Source organism: Rhipicephalus microplus, chromosome X (genome assembly GCF_043290135.1).
Source record: "Rhipicephalus microplus isolate Deutch F79 chromosome X, USDA_Rmic, whole genome shotgun sequence".
Lineage (NCBI taxonomy): Eukaryota > Metazoa > Arthropoda > Arachnida > Ixodida > Ixodidae > Rhipicephalus > Rhipicephalus microplus.
In genome coordinates, this window is record NC_134710.1 from 391,143,879 (window position 1) to 391,161,179 (window position 17,301).

At 48.5% G+C, this 17,301-nt stretch overlaps 1 protein-coding gene across 6 annotated transcripts in view; it reads left to right on the forward strand.

The window, feature by feature from the left end:
* The window catches only part of LOC119161011 (solute carrier family 53 member 1), a 264,235-nt gene that overhangs the window by 177,107 nt on the left and 69,827 nt on the right, over positions 1-17,301 (forward strand). The window lies entirely within an intron of this gene.

The window sequence follows — 17,301 nt, forward strand, 5'->3', positions numbered from 1 at the left end:
CGGCACCCTGGTTGCTCGCGTCGAGACGGGCGACTGAGGGGTCGTTGAACTGGAGTCAATGGTCGCTGGACTGGTTTCTCGAGCGTCTGGGGCCGGCTGAGTTTCTGCTGGACTTGTGCCGGTTGCCGATGGGTTCTTTTCCGGCGTGCTTGCCGTCAGCCGTGCCCTCAGCTGGTCGACATGCCGGCACTGGGTCCCCAAGGGGGTCTCCACTTTCACCATCCGTTTGCCGTCCGTTGCTATTACTGTCCCTGGCAGCCATTTCTGCCCTTGTTGAAATTGGCGGGACCAGATGGGCTTTCCGGGTGGGAAAAGGGGTGGCGTTGTGATCGACAAAGGTCATTCTCGGGTAGCCTCGGCTTCTGCAGGCACTGCCCCTGCTGGAAAGTGGGCGGACAACCTTGTCCGGGGCTCGAATCCCAGCAGCAATTGAGCTGGTGATTTGCCACTCTCGAGAGGCGTAGATCTATAACGGAACAGAAGACGAGACAATTTTTTTTCCAATGTGCCATGCTTGTTTTTCTTGAGGTCATCTTTTATTGTTCGCACCGCTCGCTCCGCTAGTCCATTTGATTGAGGGTGTTACAGCGCCGTCCATACATGGCGTATGCTATTTTCACGCATGAACTCTGCCATTGTCGCACTCGAAAACTGGGGGCCGTTGTCAGAAACCACACACTGTGGGATACCAAAACGAGCGAAAATTTCCCTAAGCAAGTGGATAGTTGTGTCTGTGGTAGCTGTTTTTAGCGGTATTGCTTCTATCCACTTTGTTTCTGCGTCAACTAGGACAAAAATTAGGTACCCATTAACAGGACCTGCAAAATCTATGTGAACTCGAAAGCACCACTTCCCTGTCTTAGGCCAAGGTGATGGCACTTGCGCCGCTGGCATGGACCACCCTTGCACACACTGAGGACAGTTTTGCACCAATCTTTCAATATCTTTGTCTAATCCTGAGTACCAGAACAGCGTGCGAGCGAGCCTCTTCATGGCCCCAACACCTGGGTGCGTGTCGTGCAGCTCGTTGAGTAGGCACTGACAGGCTGCCTCTGGCGCGACCACACGATGACCCCAGTAAACGAGGCTATAGCTCACGACGAGTTCATGTCGACGCGTGAAGTACGGTTGCAGATGCTGCTGCTGCCCTGTAAGACGTGATGGCCAGCCCTGCTCGATCCACTCCCGAATTTGCCGACGTGTGCTGTCCTCCTGGGTCAAAGTAATGATTTGGTTACACGGAAGTGCACTTGCGTCCAGACCCTGCGTATACAGTACGTATTCTGTCACTTCTTGACTTCCACGTTCATGGTCTCCTGGCAAAGGCAAGCGACTGAGGGCATCTGCGTTACCGTTTTGGGTTCCCTTGCGGTATTCTAGATTGTACTGGTAAGCTGATAGAGGAAGCGCTTAACGCTGAATTCGAGCTGCCACCATCTGCGAGATGGGCTTGTTGGGGTGGAAAAGCGCGGTGAGTGGCTTATGATCTGTCACCAGCGTGAAACGGTTCCCCAGCAAGAAATCGCAGAATTTGCAAATTTCAAACACCAAGGCCAGCGCTTCTTTCTCTATTTGGGAACAATTTCGTTCTGCTGACGTCAGCGTTATTGAACGAAAAGCTGTCGGGTGATCCACGCCACGCCATCAATGCGATGCGATAACACTGCCCCTAAGCCATCTGATGAAGCATCACACTCCAGCCGCAACTCTTTCTGTGGATCGTAGTGAACCAGAAAATTCGCCTTTAACAAGGCGCGCTTCACTCCTTCGAACGCTCTTTGATGCTCTTTTTCCCAATGCGAACATTGTCCCTTGCCCAGTAAGCGATAGAGCGAAGCCAAGGTCGTGGCCAAATTCGGCAAAAATTTCGAGTCATAGGTTATGAGCCCCAGAAATGACTTGAGTTGGCTTACCGACGCTGGCCTTAGAGCAGCTGTTACGGCTTCAAGGTTGCCCCGCAGTGGGTAAAGGCCAGTTGCATCAATCTTGTGCCCCAGAAACTGCACTTCTTTTAGGGGCGAAGCTCCTTAAGGCGTGGGCTGTGCGTCCCCTGTATGTAGCCACCTCTCGTTTAGTTCTTGCAGGGTTCACTAGATGGCGGTACCGTCCCCTGGATGTAGCCATCTCTCGTTTAGTTCTTGCAGTGTACATTAGATGGTGGTACTTGTAGCTGATGATGAAAAGATGCAAGATGTTATAAACTAGACGGCGGTACTTGTAGTCGATGATGAAAGATGCGAGATGTTATAAACTAGGAATGATGTCACATATGACGCGTGTCATTGGTGGAAGGCAGTCGTTCGATTTAGTGCGGCGACGTACGCTAAGAGGAGCGTTGTAATAAAATAGAGTGGGCAAAATGTACGGAGGATTCATGGTTTACCAGGTTTACCTCCGGAGCTTCGCCCACTCATTATCATTCACTTCGTGGATATGGCGGCACTTTTTCACGGAACCGTCATTTGGCTTTGTTCAGTTGGAGGCCATTGTCACGAAGTCTCTGGAAAACTTGTCGAAGTGTGGCAGTGTCCCGTTCTGTCTCGGCGATTATGATGTCGTCTAGGTATACACGTACTATTGGCAAGTCCCGGAATAACAACTCGATGCGCCGCTGGAACAATGCGGGAGCCGACGAGATGCCGAAGGCTAGTCGGTTGTACGAGTACAAGCCCTGGTTCGTATTGATGACAGTCATCGTCTTCGCTTCTTCATCAAGCAGGAGCTGGTTATAGGCATTGCTCAAATCCAGTGTAGTAAAGACTTCTCCCCCGTAAAGGCCGGCAAAAATATCATCCACCTCAGGCAAAGGGTATTGTTCCAGGTGAGTGGCCGGATTCACAGTGAGCTTAAAATCACCGCACAATCTGATGTCTCCATTTTTCTTCACCACTGGTACGACGGGAGCAGCCCATTCGGAAACGCTCACCGGAGTTAGGACACCTTGCTGCACGAGGCGGTCGATTTCTGCTGGGACTGCTTTGCGAAGCGCACCGGGCGGGCCTTCAAAAACCGAGGCACGGCCCCTTCTTTCTTGTACAGCTTGACAGGCGGACCTTTGTGACACCCGAGCCGATCTTGAATTAAGTCTGAGAACTCTTCCAGCAGCCCTTTTAAGTCAACTTCCGCCTGTAGCGCGTAGACACTCGGAAGAGCCCTTTCTTCTGAAAGTGACACGCCCGCTTCACGGAAAGCCTGAATGGTGTTTCGGCCGCACAGTAGTAGACCGTCACAATCCACTACCACGAGCGAACTATTCACTCGAGTCTTGTCGTATTTGACGCTCATGACGACTCTGCCGACCATGGGAAGAGGACCGAGGAAGCAAGATTGCCGAAGTGGCGTTTTGTCTAGTCTTGGCCACCACTTATGGTTTTTCCTGAAGACCTTTTCTGTAATCATGCTAACTGATGAACCCGTGTCGATCAGCATCCGCAGTGTCCTGCTGTCCCAAACAAGGCTCCGTTCGATGGGCCGTGTACCTGGCTGGTCAACCTTGTTCTGGGCAGATAAGGCGAAAAGCATTTTCTTTTTACTGTCCTCTGCGTCCGAAAGCTCTCTGAGCGCGTACGATCCTTGCCGGCCACTGCGCCTGCGCTGGCACATCCTAGCCAAGTGTCCTTTAGTGCCGCACTTGTGGCACACCTTCCTGACATGCTGACATTCGTGTTCTGAGTGGCTGGAGCCGCACCTCCAGCATGACTGACACGGTGCGCCTGTGTCGTACCCGCTGCCTCTTTTTTGTCCGCTGCTACGACGCCTTTGAACCAGGTGCACGTTACCCGCGTCGTTCTCGCGGTTTACATCTTTCATGGACAGGACGTTACATTCAGCTGTTTCTGATGACATGGCGAATTCCTCAGCTTCCTACACAGTCAGCTTCCTTTGGGTCAGCAGAAACTGCCTGGCCTCATCATCCCGTATGCCGCACACTATCCGGTCATGTAACATTCTGTCCAAAAGGTTGCCGAAGTTGCAGTCTTTTGCAAGACGTCGCAAGTCTGCGACAAAATCTTTGACCGTCTCGTTGTCTCCTTGCCTCCACACAAAAAATGCATGACTTGCCGCAGTCTCCTTCACCTGCGGCTTGTAGTGTTCTTCCAACACCTTTGAGACGTCTTCGTACGTTTGGCTCTTCACGGGCGTCGACGGGCATCGTCCCTGAATGACTCGAACCACGCTGTCACTGAGTGAGGCTACCAAGAGTGCCCGACGCTTTGAGGATTTCGTGATATCATTGCCTTCAAAGTAGGCCTCGAGACGCACCTGGTAGGCATCCCAGCTGTTCGCTGCCTTGTCAAACTCCGGTGGCCTCGATCCCATTTTCGTCGCCACTGAAGTAACGCAACGTAGTGGCAACACGAACTGAACTTTTTATTCTTTGATACATGGTCTTTTTATAGTCTAAAACCACATGAGACATGAGTGACAGCCGAGTACATCGGGGCTGGCTTGCTAACTAGTGATAAGGGGATGGGCGGGTGATAGTGGTTTATTGCCAACGCTGCAAGTACCATTAAGATGCAGCTGTTGTATAGTACTTTCCTCGTGAGTGATGGCGCTAGACTGCCATGCGTGGTTCATCCCATTCACCCTATTCTTACTGTAGTTATTTCATGATGCCTATATGAATACTGGCGGAACATGGGAGAGGCCTTTGTCCTGCAGTGTACGTAGTCAGGCTGCTGCTGATGATGATGATATGAATACTATTTAGCTTCAAATTTTGCTTTCGAATACAGTTTGAGACTGTTATTCATTCAAGTGGGCAAAATTGACCTATCATAACTATGGGGTGCAACCTAGTGTTCTTGTTCAACAAAGTTCCAGAAAGCAACCGCTAGCAGCAATGCAATAACACCTTCCGGCCACTTTACGCCACCTCACTCCCATGACATGAGCAATTGGAGGAGGGGGAGGAAAAATAAAGGTGAACACGCTGTTTCTGCAACCTTAAATGGGAGTATATCATAGCGTACAGAGTGGAATGGGGAGAGAAAAATAAAGGTGGGAAGAGCAGAGGGGAAGGGGAAAGTGGTGTCCAAGGCTGAGAACGTGGCAGGCGCCTTTTACAGCCAGTTTTCCAGTCCCGTGTTCTTAAGGGATTGAAACAACACCTTAAGATCTGGGTGTAGTTGGGGCAGAGAGCAGGAGGTGCCTCTGTGCAGCCACAGGAGGATGGAGAACGAATGCAAAGCCATGGAGTACTGTCAGGGGAAGTAGAGTGTAGGTTTTAAAAAAAATTGGAGGGTGCTCATGATGGCTTTTGTTCTGTTTGTAATTTTCTACTTGAAAAGTGCTTCACTAGGTCACATGAGAAATTTTAGTTACCATATTTACTCACGTAATGAACGCACTTTTTTTCTTTAAAAATCGGAGCAAAGTTGGGGGCTACTACGTTTATTTAGCGGGGTAAATTTTATGAAAACGTTTTCCGGAGAGGAAAAAAATGTGGTACAGTCGACTCCCGATAATTCGAAGTGGCTTAATTGGAATTATTGGTTAATTGGAAGTGGAGTGGGGGTCCCGTCAGTTTTGCTTGCAGTTCAACAGAAAGAAATTCTCGGTAACTGTAAGGTAGAGGTCTGAAATTTCCGTTAATTCAAATTTATTTTCAATTTAATTCCCTGAGGAAATCGTAATGTTTGTTAAATTTCCTATTTTCGAAGTGCTAAACAACAATGCCTGTGCGACCGGCACCCAAGGGCATCGCTGTTGACCACAGCGCCGCAGCTCAAAGCGTCAGCTGATGGCATCGCAGTTGCATGCAGCGCCCCAAATCACGAAGCGGCTGCTCCGGCGGTTCCAGTTCCGGGCCTCATTGTTGATCTCGTTACGGTCGTGTGCGGACTCAGCGTTTCCACGTGTGACGAAGCTCCACGTGCATTTACTATGGCAACTCGCGGGCCTTATCAGACGCTTGACTTGGCGTCTTGTACAGTTGGGGAAGAAGACACAAGTGAGCTTGACGTTAATGGTCTCCTGCCAGTTCTCGTCGACGTCCCTTTCGAGGAGTACATTGCTGCTGACAGTTCGGTAGAAACGTACGGTGCACTGTCGGACGCTGAGATCGTGGAGATGGTTCGGCCCAGCGAGCCTAGTCACGAAACTGAGGTTGACGACGCCGCCGCCGCAAGTGGTCCACTACCGCGGGCTGCTGATGTAGCCGCAGGCCTTGCTCTCGCGCAGCGGTTTTTCACTGCTGAGAGCAACGCCGAGGAAGCACTCGGGCACATATACAGCCTGCAGGACTTGCTTTCTGCTGCAAGATTCAGCAAACAGAAGCAAATGGCAATCACAGATTTTTTTCTCATAAACTGCTTTGAAATAAATGTATTTTTCGTTCATTGTGGTTAATTGGAATTCTACTTAATTCGAAGTTTTTCGCGGTCCCCATGAACTTCGTATTAATGAGAGTCGACTGTAATGCAAAAAAAGTTAGGTCGCTTAGCCTTTTGCAATTTACATATGCGTACACTGTTTAGAAACAGCTTCTTTGTTGCACTTCACTCATTCACTCATCTTTGGTGGTTGATGGCGCTATCTTCTGCAAGCTGTCCTCTTGCAACACACGCCATAAAAACGCTTTGCGACTATTTTTTATCTCAATCGTTTAACCACAACAGTGCTATCTGCTTGTGATCTCGAAGGGTGCCCAAAAGCGTGCCCTCACGGGGGAACGGGGAATGAAGGGACAATTAAAGTGAAGAAAAAAGAAAGTAGGCTAAAAAAGGGGGGGGGGGGGTCGCAGGAAGCAACCAACATCAGTTCGCGCGGGCAGTTTAGTGACCTTCCCTCGCTGTGTGCTTATCTGCTGCGATGTCTCTACACTCTACACTCACACCGCTCGTGAACCCCACTGTGGCGCATAGATAAAACGGGGGACGTGCCACGCACAGATTGAAGAAAAACAATAGGCACGCGCGGTAACGGGCGAAGGGAGGGGAGATGGAATGAGCCGAGGTGGTTGAGGAGGGTCGGCAAAGTAATAAAAAAAAAACAGAAGGGAGCCGACGGGTGAGCAAGCGCCAAGTGTCGGTTAGTGGGACTGCAACTGATGAATGTAGGGGGTGAGTTTATTATGGGGGGGGGGGGGGGGTGGAATCTTAATTTTGATGACTGAAGATGGGGGTGCATTTATTATGCGAGTGGGTTCATTACGCGAGTAAATACGGTAGACTGTAAAAGTTGTGTGCCCAATGAAAAGCTTGTTACTGCAAGAATTTATTTTTTAATTGGTTAATTACAAGCCCCAAAAGCATGATGCAAGGAAGTGAGCTTGAAACCTTTGCCACAAGTCATGTATAGACTTCGCAAGCCCCATTCCTTCCCTGCCTTCTTCGGTATAGGAGCCTTAAGATCATACAGTGCAGGTAGATCAACACGTCCTGTACGCACAAGATTACATGTACATGACGTACCCAACCCAGGTCACGCATGCAAGCGGTGTTGTCGTTTCGGCATTCTCGCTAGTCTGTCCACTGCCCATTTCTGTCGAATGGATCCTTCTATGCCCGTATGTTTGGAGAGGCTGGTGTGGATCATGTACCCTTACCACGATACATAGCGTCACACCACTGGAACTACTGTAAGGTACAATGCACCAAAAACGCGTTATAAGCATTGTGAGGGCGAGCACTGGCACTCTTATAGTCACCTCAAGTGTGTGGGGAGAGGAATGGGGCAAAGTCAGGCCAATACACTGACATATTAGGGCGGGTGGCATGGCGACAAACCTTCCCCTCTCCCCCCCCATAAAGGGGTATCCTGTGCATGCATATTCCTTGGGGCGTGTTTATTCGACGGTGACAGTAGACACAACTCGCCATGCTAGATAATAAAGCGAGAGACCATGTTCTGCAAATCGTGTGGGAAAATGGACAATTGCATGGCTAAGTTAAACCATTAGTGCTTTTGTGCCATCATAAACTAGCTTTTTTTGCTTTCCAGTTCATCTTTCTTCGAAAGTTTGAAGTTTTGTAAAAGTTTTTTGTGCCTATATGTGCGAGTTTGGTGGCCTGAAACTGCATTAACCTGCCTATATTTGGCACCTGGAATGCGATTTTCAGGGTCTAAAAAATTCAGTCTCTACTGATCAATGCTCATGTTGGTTGATATGGCCATGTTACTTGACAGTCTTCATGTGCGGTGAAGTGGTGGCAGAGCTGGATATTTAGCAGCACGAATTTTATCACAAAAGTCTGTAGAAATATAAAAATAAAACACATCACTTTTAAGGTTTTTGTTGTCGCAGAAGTTTGCAGATAAATGTGGCCATCAATGAAAAATGCCATATTTTAGAGCCATGTAAACTGCGAATACTAGATTACTATGGCATTCAATGTGTTTGTGTCATTCAGTCATAGGGACATTGAACAAACTATTTGGCAGAGATAGTGTATTACAGTTAAACCTCCTTGTAACGAATTCCTCGATATAACAGTTTTTCTATTCCCCGCTGTCGCTCTGTAAAAGCACATGTATTTGCGACCTCTATGTAACAAAGTAACAGCGGTAGACTATCTTAATATAATGAATTTTCCCCATGCACAATCTTAGAATTTCACTCCACATGTTGGTATTTGGTACGAGCATGTATCTTCTGCAGGTGCCCCGCTACTCACGAAGCTTGAAGATGAGAGCAAGCGCTCATTATTGCGTGTGAGCACGCAGGCGGGCCTGCAACCCATGATCCAGCATTGCCGTCGTTCTCGCCGCTGGGGACGCATGCGCGGGTGTGCCCCCACCTCCCCTCAGACCCCCCACCCAAAAAAACTACTTTTGCTCGTGTGCGTGCTTACTCTTTGGTGGGTTCTGGAGCCCTCCACTACGGCGTCTCTCATAATCATATGGTGGTTTTGGGACATTAAACCCCACATATTGATACACAACAGCCGGCACAGCCTGGCTGCATTTCTAGAAAGAGAAAGACGACGTTGGTGGCTGGTTGTTGATGAACTGTCGTCATCTTGTTCGCCGAACACGGTGCATCGTATTTAATTTATTAAATAAGTTACCCGTAACATTATTGGTGGAGGTGGACGACTCCCGTACCTCGATGGAGACGCGCAGCGGTCGCAACACCGGGGACTCTTCGGCTACTTCAACTGCCAGTGCCTCATTCCCACCGGTCTCTCGATCCGAGTCGACAACCTACGTCACCCCAACCTACGCCAACTTACGCCACCCCTGCGGGATCCTGGAACTTTCTCCGCTGACGGTACCATCGACGTTGACTCCTGGCTGCACCGGTACGAGCGAGTCGGTGCTACCCACCGCTGGGATCCCACGCTCATGCTCGCCAATGTTGTGTTCTACCTCGACGGCACGCCGCAGACATGGTTCGAAACCAACGAAGCCGAAATCACAAGCTGGGTTCTTTTCAAATCGAAGATCCGTGATCTTTTCGGCGATTCATCTGGTCGTCAGCTCGCTGCCAAGAAGACTCTCGCCACTCGCGCCCAGACGTCTACTGAATCGTACGTCTCATACATTCTTGACGTCTTGGCGCTTTGTAGCAAGGTCGACCAGCGCATGTCAGAAGAAGAAAAAGTTAATCACGTCCTCAAAGGGATTGCTGACGATGCCTTCAACCTGCTGGTTTTTAATAACATTACGAGCATCGACACGATCCTGACAGAATGCCGCCGTCTAGAACAGGCTAAAGACCGCCGCGTCACCCACGGCATCACGCGCCTGCCGAACAAAGCTGCTACTTTCTCTTGTGATGACGCCGTCCGCCAAGTTCCCCGATGTGACAACCTCACCCGCATCATTCGTCGCGTGGTCGAGGCAGCCCGACCAGTAGCTACTCCATTTCCAATGCCTGATCCTTCACCGACCACTATCTCACTGATACAAGCTGTCGTTCGTCAAGAATTATCGAACGTCGGCCTACACCCCATTCAACCAGTCTACTCTGCCGAGCCTTTTTATGGTCGTCCTTCCGCTTCTCGATTTGGTTCCAACTACTCTCGACAGCGCAATTCGTCCGAATGGCGCACACTGGACAACAAGTCCATATGCTTCAACTGCCGACGTGTCGGTCATATTGCTCGCCACTGCCGCAATCACTGGGCTCCGCCGGCACACTATGGGCCTCCTACCCAGGCCACTTCTGTCCACCAGTCGTCCTCGACATTTGATTTTGATTTCCCTATGCCGACCACATCCTCTGATTCTGCCGCACCTCTGACGAGACCTCGCTACACCCCCTCATCATCCCCTGCTCGCCGTCAATCTCGTCCGCCCCCACAATGCCGTCCTGCCTCTCCGACCTATTCGCAGCGCCCCCGACCGGAAAACTAGGCAGTGCAGCTTCTGGAGGTGAAGCTGCATTGACAACGACCTCTGCAAGAAATCCTCGTGTAACATTACCGACCACCCGGAATCTGTTGAACGTTACTTTAGACAATGTACCTGTGCGCGCGTTGATCGATACAGGCACGCATGTGTCCATAATAAGCATTTCCGATGGAGTCGGAAATGTTGTAGGCCCGTGTACTCAGATTTGGGTGCACGTTAAAAAACCCCAGGTGGTCGAAATTTCCGGAGCCATCCACTACGGCGTCTCTCATAATCATATGGTGGTTTTGGGACGTTAAACCCCACATATCAATCAATCAATGTGTCCATAATAAGTGCTGCTCTTCGTCGTTGCCTAAAGAAAGTTATCACACCCGCCTTGAACCGAGCCGTTCGAGTCGCCGATGGGGGAACTGCCGCGATTATTGGCCTGTGCTCTGCCCGTGTGACTATCGCCGATAGAAGCACTGCTGTTCTTTTCACCGTTATAGAAAATTGCCCTCATGAAGTAATTCTAGGCATGGATTTTCTAACCGCTCACTCGGCCCTTATAGATTGTTAAGCCGGCTGTCTTGACCTTGAAATGCCTCTACTTTCTGATCTGACCAACCCACACCAAAGTCGCCTTTGCTGCATTGATTTGGCACACCTTCCACCTAACTGTGTCACACATATCGACCTCTTCTCTACACCACCTGTACCTGATGGCGATTACATGGTGGCCCCAATTCATGCCGTGATGCTTACGCATGGCGTCGCTGTTCCGCACACCATTTTGACAATCGTTGAAAACCGCACATGCCTTTCTATTGTCAATTTTGCCCTCACTGCCCAAATTCTTCCACAAGGTATCTCCCTGGCTGAAATTACTGCTCTATAAGACCATACAGTTGAACCCTTCAGAGTGGATGATTGCTGCACTTCAGACCATGAACCAACTCTATCACGTTCATCGGGCGTCGACGTTGACCACATGGTACCATCAGACCTCGCTCCTGATCAAGCGAAAGCCCTTCGTCACGTCCTGGAGTCCTATAGTGACATTTTCGACTTCGCCAGCACGGCTTTAAGCCGAACGAGTGTTGTTACTCATCGCATCAATACTGGTGACGCGAGTCCCATTCACCGACGTCCATACCGTGTTGCCGCGTCCGAGCGCACAGTCATACAACAGGAAGTCGAAAAGATGCTTCCAAAAGACATAATCGAGCCCTCTTGTAGCCCCTGTGCTTCTCCTGTCGTCCTGATCAGAAAGGAGGATGTAACATGGCGCTTTTGTGTAGATTATAGGCATCTCAACAAAATTACGAAGAAAGGTGTTTACCCGTTGCCTACAATCGACGATGCCTTAGACTGCCAGCACCGTAATTTTTCCACTATCGACCTTCGATCTGGCTATTGGCAGATCGCTGTGGACGAGATGGACCGTGAGAAGACCGCATTCGTCACTCCTGACGTGCTTTATTACTTCAAAGTTATGCCCTTTGGCCTCTGTAATGCGCCGGCCACATTCGAAAGAATGATGGACTCATTGCTCCAAGGGTTTAAATGGTCAACCTGCTTATGTTATTTAGACGACGTTATCGTTTTCTCGCCCACATTCGACTCCCATCTCAAGCGTTTATCGGTGATTCTTGAAGTTTTTCGTTGAGCCGGACTTCAACTGAACTCGTCGAAATGCCACTTTGCTCGTCGTCAAATAACCGTACTTGGCCACATCGTCGATGGCGCAGGAGTCCGCCCGGATCCCGAAAAAATTCGCACCGTCACGGACTTTCCTGTTTCGAAGTCAACAAAGGACGTTTGCAGTTTTGTGGGCTTGTGCTGCTACTTTCGACGGTTTGTTAAGGACTTCGCCATCATTGCACGCCCACTCACAAACCTCCTGAAGAAGGACCCCCGTTTTTCTGGGGCGCTGATCAAGCCTCATCTTTTTCCTAGCTCACGACGCTCCTTACAACACCGCCAATTTTAGCTCATTTCGATCCATCAGCTCCAACCGAGGTTCGAACTGACGCTAGGGGGCATAGCATCGGGGCAATGCTATTGCAATGTCAACGCGGACATGACCGTGTTATAGCATATGCAAGCCGGCTGCTATTTACAGCCGAGCGCAACTATTCAATCATGGAGCGTGAGTGTCTCGCTCTTGTGTGGGCAGTCGCCAAGTTTCTCACTGACCGGGGCCGGACGTTCCTATCATCTGTCGTTGATGAAATCTTGCCCTTTTGCTCTGCCAAGCACAAGTTTGCCACTTCGTACCATCCGCAAACGAACGGTCTTACGGAGCGCCTCAACCGCACCATAATCGACATGCTTTCTAAATACGTAGCGGCCGACCACCAGGACTGGGACGTTCATTTGCCATTTATGACGTTCGCATATAATTCGTCACGTCACGACACTGCCAGCTATTCACCATTCTATCTTCTATACGGCCGAGAACCCACCCTACCATTTGACACCTTGCTGCCCTCGGTCACTGAGTATGCCGGCGAAGCCATCGCGCGAGCCGACCACGCACGCCAACTTGCCCGCAGCCGCCTGCAGGCCTCACAGGAGCACCAAAGACAGCTCTACGATTCCCATCATCTAAACGTGCACTTTTCACCGGGTTCCCTTGTCCTCCTCTGGTCCCCCACTCGGCGTGTAGGGCTTTCTGAAAAACTGCTGTCACGCTACACTGGACCATACCGCATCGTTCGCCAGGTAAATGACGTTACATACGAGATCGTTCCAGTCGATTCAACGTCATCATCGTCACCTTCGAGTGACATCGTGCACATAGCTCGACTCAAGCCTTATCACCCTCCTCCTACCACATCCGAGTTGCTCAAGCACCGAGATGGTGCTTCTACCGCCGGGGGGTTATGATACACAACAGCCGGCACAGCCTGGCTGCAAGAAAGAGAAAGACAACGTTGGTGGCTGGTTGTTGATGAACTGTCGCCATGTTGTTCGCCGAGCACGGTGCATCATATTTAATTTATTAAATAAGTTACCCGTAACAATATCAATTAATTATTTTTCGGTGGGGAGAATCGCGCACCTTCGACTGTGACCAAAATGATTGCGTTTTGTTGCAGGGAGCACACAGATAACTTCGCTCACTGGACAGGCGCCATTTGCGAAAAGAGTGCGCTTTTCAAACACAGCAAAGTAACAACTAGGGCACTTGTTAGTTTGCACTCATATCTGTACCTGTGATTACGTTTCATGTCTCGTTTTTGTTTAAACAGCGCATTAAGTGTCGAGCGGTAAACATTGTTGTTTGTTCTCGTCCTGTGTATGTTGTTTTTGTGCGTCATTTGTGTGTGAGCAGTGTGCTTCACGTGTCAATATGCTTGCCGTTCTCAGCATTACATTCCAAGTCGTTGCATATCGCATTCATTGCTTCGCCCTTGCGGCGAAACTGGGATTTCGCTTAATTTCGGACAATCGTGTTGTCACCACCGAGGGGTTGTCAGATTAGGCGCTGATGGAAACTCTCCCAAGACCATGGTGACCACAAATCTTCGGAAGTCGACTCGTCACGCGCTTCCGTCTTGCATCGCGCCGCGAGTTTGCAGGCTGGTAGCTTTCGTGATTAGCCAATTAGTTTGGTGACACGACGGTGCATTGAATGCAATGCGATGAACGCGACATCAAGAAATTGAAGTGTTGTAAGAAGAGAGGCTGGCAGCCAACTCTTTTAGATCCGATATCGTGGAACTCCTACAAAGCGCTGGTGTGAGCAAATACAGCCGCTCCAAGGAGAAGTGCTCTTTTCAGACAGTCCCTTAACGTTGGAACTGCACTGATACTCGCCGAGACAGCAAGCGCCCCAGTCATCGTGACTATCCTTAAAATCTAAGTTCATTATTACTATGGTATAACTGCCAGTTCAAGCGCACGAATAAACAGAAAGGAAGAGAGGACAATCTTCTCTTTCTAATAAACAGTTTAGTTACGAGAAAGCGCTTGTCCTCTCTTCCTTTCTGTTTATTGGTGCGCTTGAACTGACAGTTGTACCATGCATATCCAACTAGCCCAACTTTCGATTCTGTTGCAATTCATTGTAACTACTTGAGCGATGCCCCCCCCCCCCCCCCCCCCCACTGTTTCATGCTCGTTCAAGACGGGTGGTTTTCTTTCTGTTTCAGCAAACCATGGCAGTTCTAACACGCTGGAGATGTTATCTTATGCACTTTCCAGACGATAGGGATGGGCGGACTGATTTGATCTCCGCTTCAGCAGCGCTCGCGCGCATTTAGCTGCTCGTGAAAGTTACAATGCGCGGTGGCATGTTTTCAATTGGGACTTGTTACAAAACATGGCGGGGATGGCAAAAACCCGTCGAGAGTGTCCATATACAGTCGACTCCTCTTAAACGGAACTCGAAGGGGATCTATAAAACTGTTCCATTTATCAGAAGTTTCATTTAAGCAAAGTACACTTATTTAGTGAATCAAGACCTTTATTCAAATTGCACAAACCTCACCTTACTCATGAGGATCAGTAGGAGAAAAAAAGAAGTTAAGAGTGGTTTGTTTGGCAAGCTTGAGTTGTTTTTTCACAAGGTACGCACCCATGCCTACATGCCTGACAAACTAGCTACAAATTCTGGAGAAGCCTCATGCTCAAAATAGCGCTGCAAAAGTTCAACAGCCTCTTCAGTTGATCGGTCTGGTGGCACCACTGCACTGGCTGTATTGTCATCACATTCATCGCTGGAAGGTTGATCCTCATCTTGCACTTCGGAAATCATTTTCTTGACAGTCTCTTTACGACTGGTACGAACATTTTTATCAATTGATTCATAGTCCTGCAGCCTAAAAGGGGCAGAGGGTACGACCTGACTGAATACTGTCTCAATGCCGGCATCAGCAAGGCTTTCTTCTTCATCAAGTACTGCTTTCTTGCGCTTGAAAGCCAGCATGATGAAAGCATCTGTGTATTGTTGTTGTTGTTGCCTTCACTTGCTCCCAGGCACAAGCCAAAATGTGGATGGCTGCCAATAAATTATGCTGTACCATTTCCCGCTGCCTGCTCCACGCAGCATTTGATGGAGCAATTGTCTGCGGTAATGAACTTTAATGTTCTGAATAACACCTTGATCCATTGGCTACAACACTGTCGTTGCATTGGTTGGCAAGAACTCCAGAGTGATGGCTTGGAGTACTTGAACATGACCATGGGCTGGGCAATTATTCACGATGAAGACGATCTTCCTGCCTTGCCTCGTAAATCTTGCGTCTTCCTCTCAAAAAGTTTTCGAAAATGGCCATGGCCATCCACGCTTTTCCATTCCCATGGTACGCAACAGGAAGGTGTCGAACGCCTTTGAAACAGCGTGAGTGCCTTGATTTTCCTATTACCAACAACTTCAATTTCTCATTTCCTGCCATGTTTGCACCCACCAGCACAGTGATGCGATCTTTACTGCCTTTTCCTTGACTGCATGCTTCGCCTTTGAAGGTGAGAGTCTTTGATGGAAACGCCTTATAAAAAAGACCCATCTCGTCGACAGGGAAGACTCCTCGTGGCTCAAAGCTCATCAAAATTTCCTTGAACCACCCCTGTTGCCAGTCAGTGCAAATGTCCCTGTTGACTGCACCACTCTCACCTGAGATTGATTTGAAGATTAGGCCATGGTGTGTTTTGAAGGGGCTTAGCCATCCATCGCTTAGGACAAAGTTCTTAACACCCATTTGCATGGCGATCTCTCGAGCTTTCTGCTCGAGAATCGTTCCGCTTATGGGCAAATTGGAACTCTGTGCACGCTTGAACCAGAGAAAAAGAACTTTTCTAGTTGTTCATAAGGCGTCGTCTGCATCCGTTTCGATTTAAAGGTCCCGTTCTTAACAGTGCCTTCAGTCTTTTCTCTGTCTTTCCAGATATGCGACAGCGTCGATTTCGGGATGTATTTTTTTCGCCACCTCCATCTTGGGCAGGCCGCTTCGATCGAGCTCCTAAAGAATTTGCAGCTTTTTTTCAAGCAAGAGTGTATGGTGCGGCCGCTTCTTTTCCATCAGGCTGAAATAACACTGTGTTCCACCGCACTTTGCCGCACAAATAGGCCTAACGCACAATTGACTCGCTGACCTGACTCCCACAGCCACAAGTGAGAATGGCTACTGGATTGGCTTGTCTCAATTTCGAGGTTTTGCCATGGTTGGCATGAGCGAGTCTGCTTTGGCATGAGCGAGTCTTTGGCATGAGCGAGTCTGCTGTGTTTGGAGTTTGTGTCATATAACCGTAGGTGACCAATAAGCACTGTTTCGATTAACCGATGAGTTTTACTGCACAACGCATAGAAATCCAGTTATATGAGCCCATTTAATTCCATTAATTAGGCATTTTTGTTTAAGCGAGTTTTGTTTATTGGGAGTCCACTATAATTGCTATCACAATAATAATGCAGTTTTTTTTTGCTGTAAAATATTTTGGGTTAGCTCTGTTTTCAGTCTCCCTTTTGATTACTTTGCACGTTTATTTTCCAAATTTTTGTACCGAACCTGCATATAGCAAAATGCTCTTTATAACGCATTTTTCCGGGAAGTTATCAATTTCGTTATATCTAAGTTTAACTGTACTATCAATTGAGTAAAGGTCAAAGTGTGAAAAACATGCCGAATTTCTGCGCAACAAATATGGATGTTAATTTTTGGGCACTTGACACTACTTTGGACTGGCAAACCTGAAGATTCTTTTTTTTTTACGTCTTCAGATAACAGAGTTGTGCAATGGTTTTAGCGTCAGATTAGCATAATTTATATTTCAGATTATTGAGATTTCAAGATTTATATACACAAATGGGATTGACTGTAACACCTTCACAACGAACTGTTTTGGTCAACATAAAGAAATACAAAAACAGTATGTCACATTAATGATGCTTGTTTTCTTATGTTTCTTTTCTTCTTTGATATCTTCTCATGATTCTGTTATAATTAAGTAGGATGTTGTTATAAATTAACTCAGTGCTTCTCTGCATTAGCCTGTATAAGGCATTTTTTA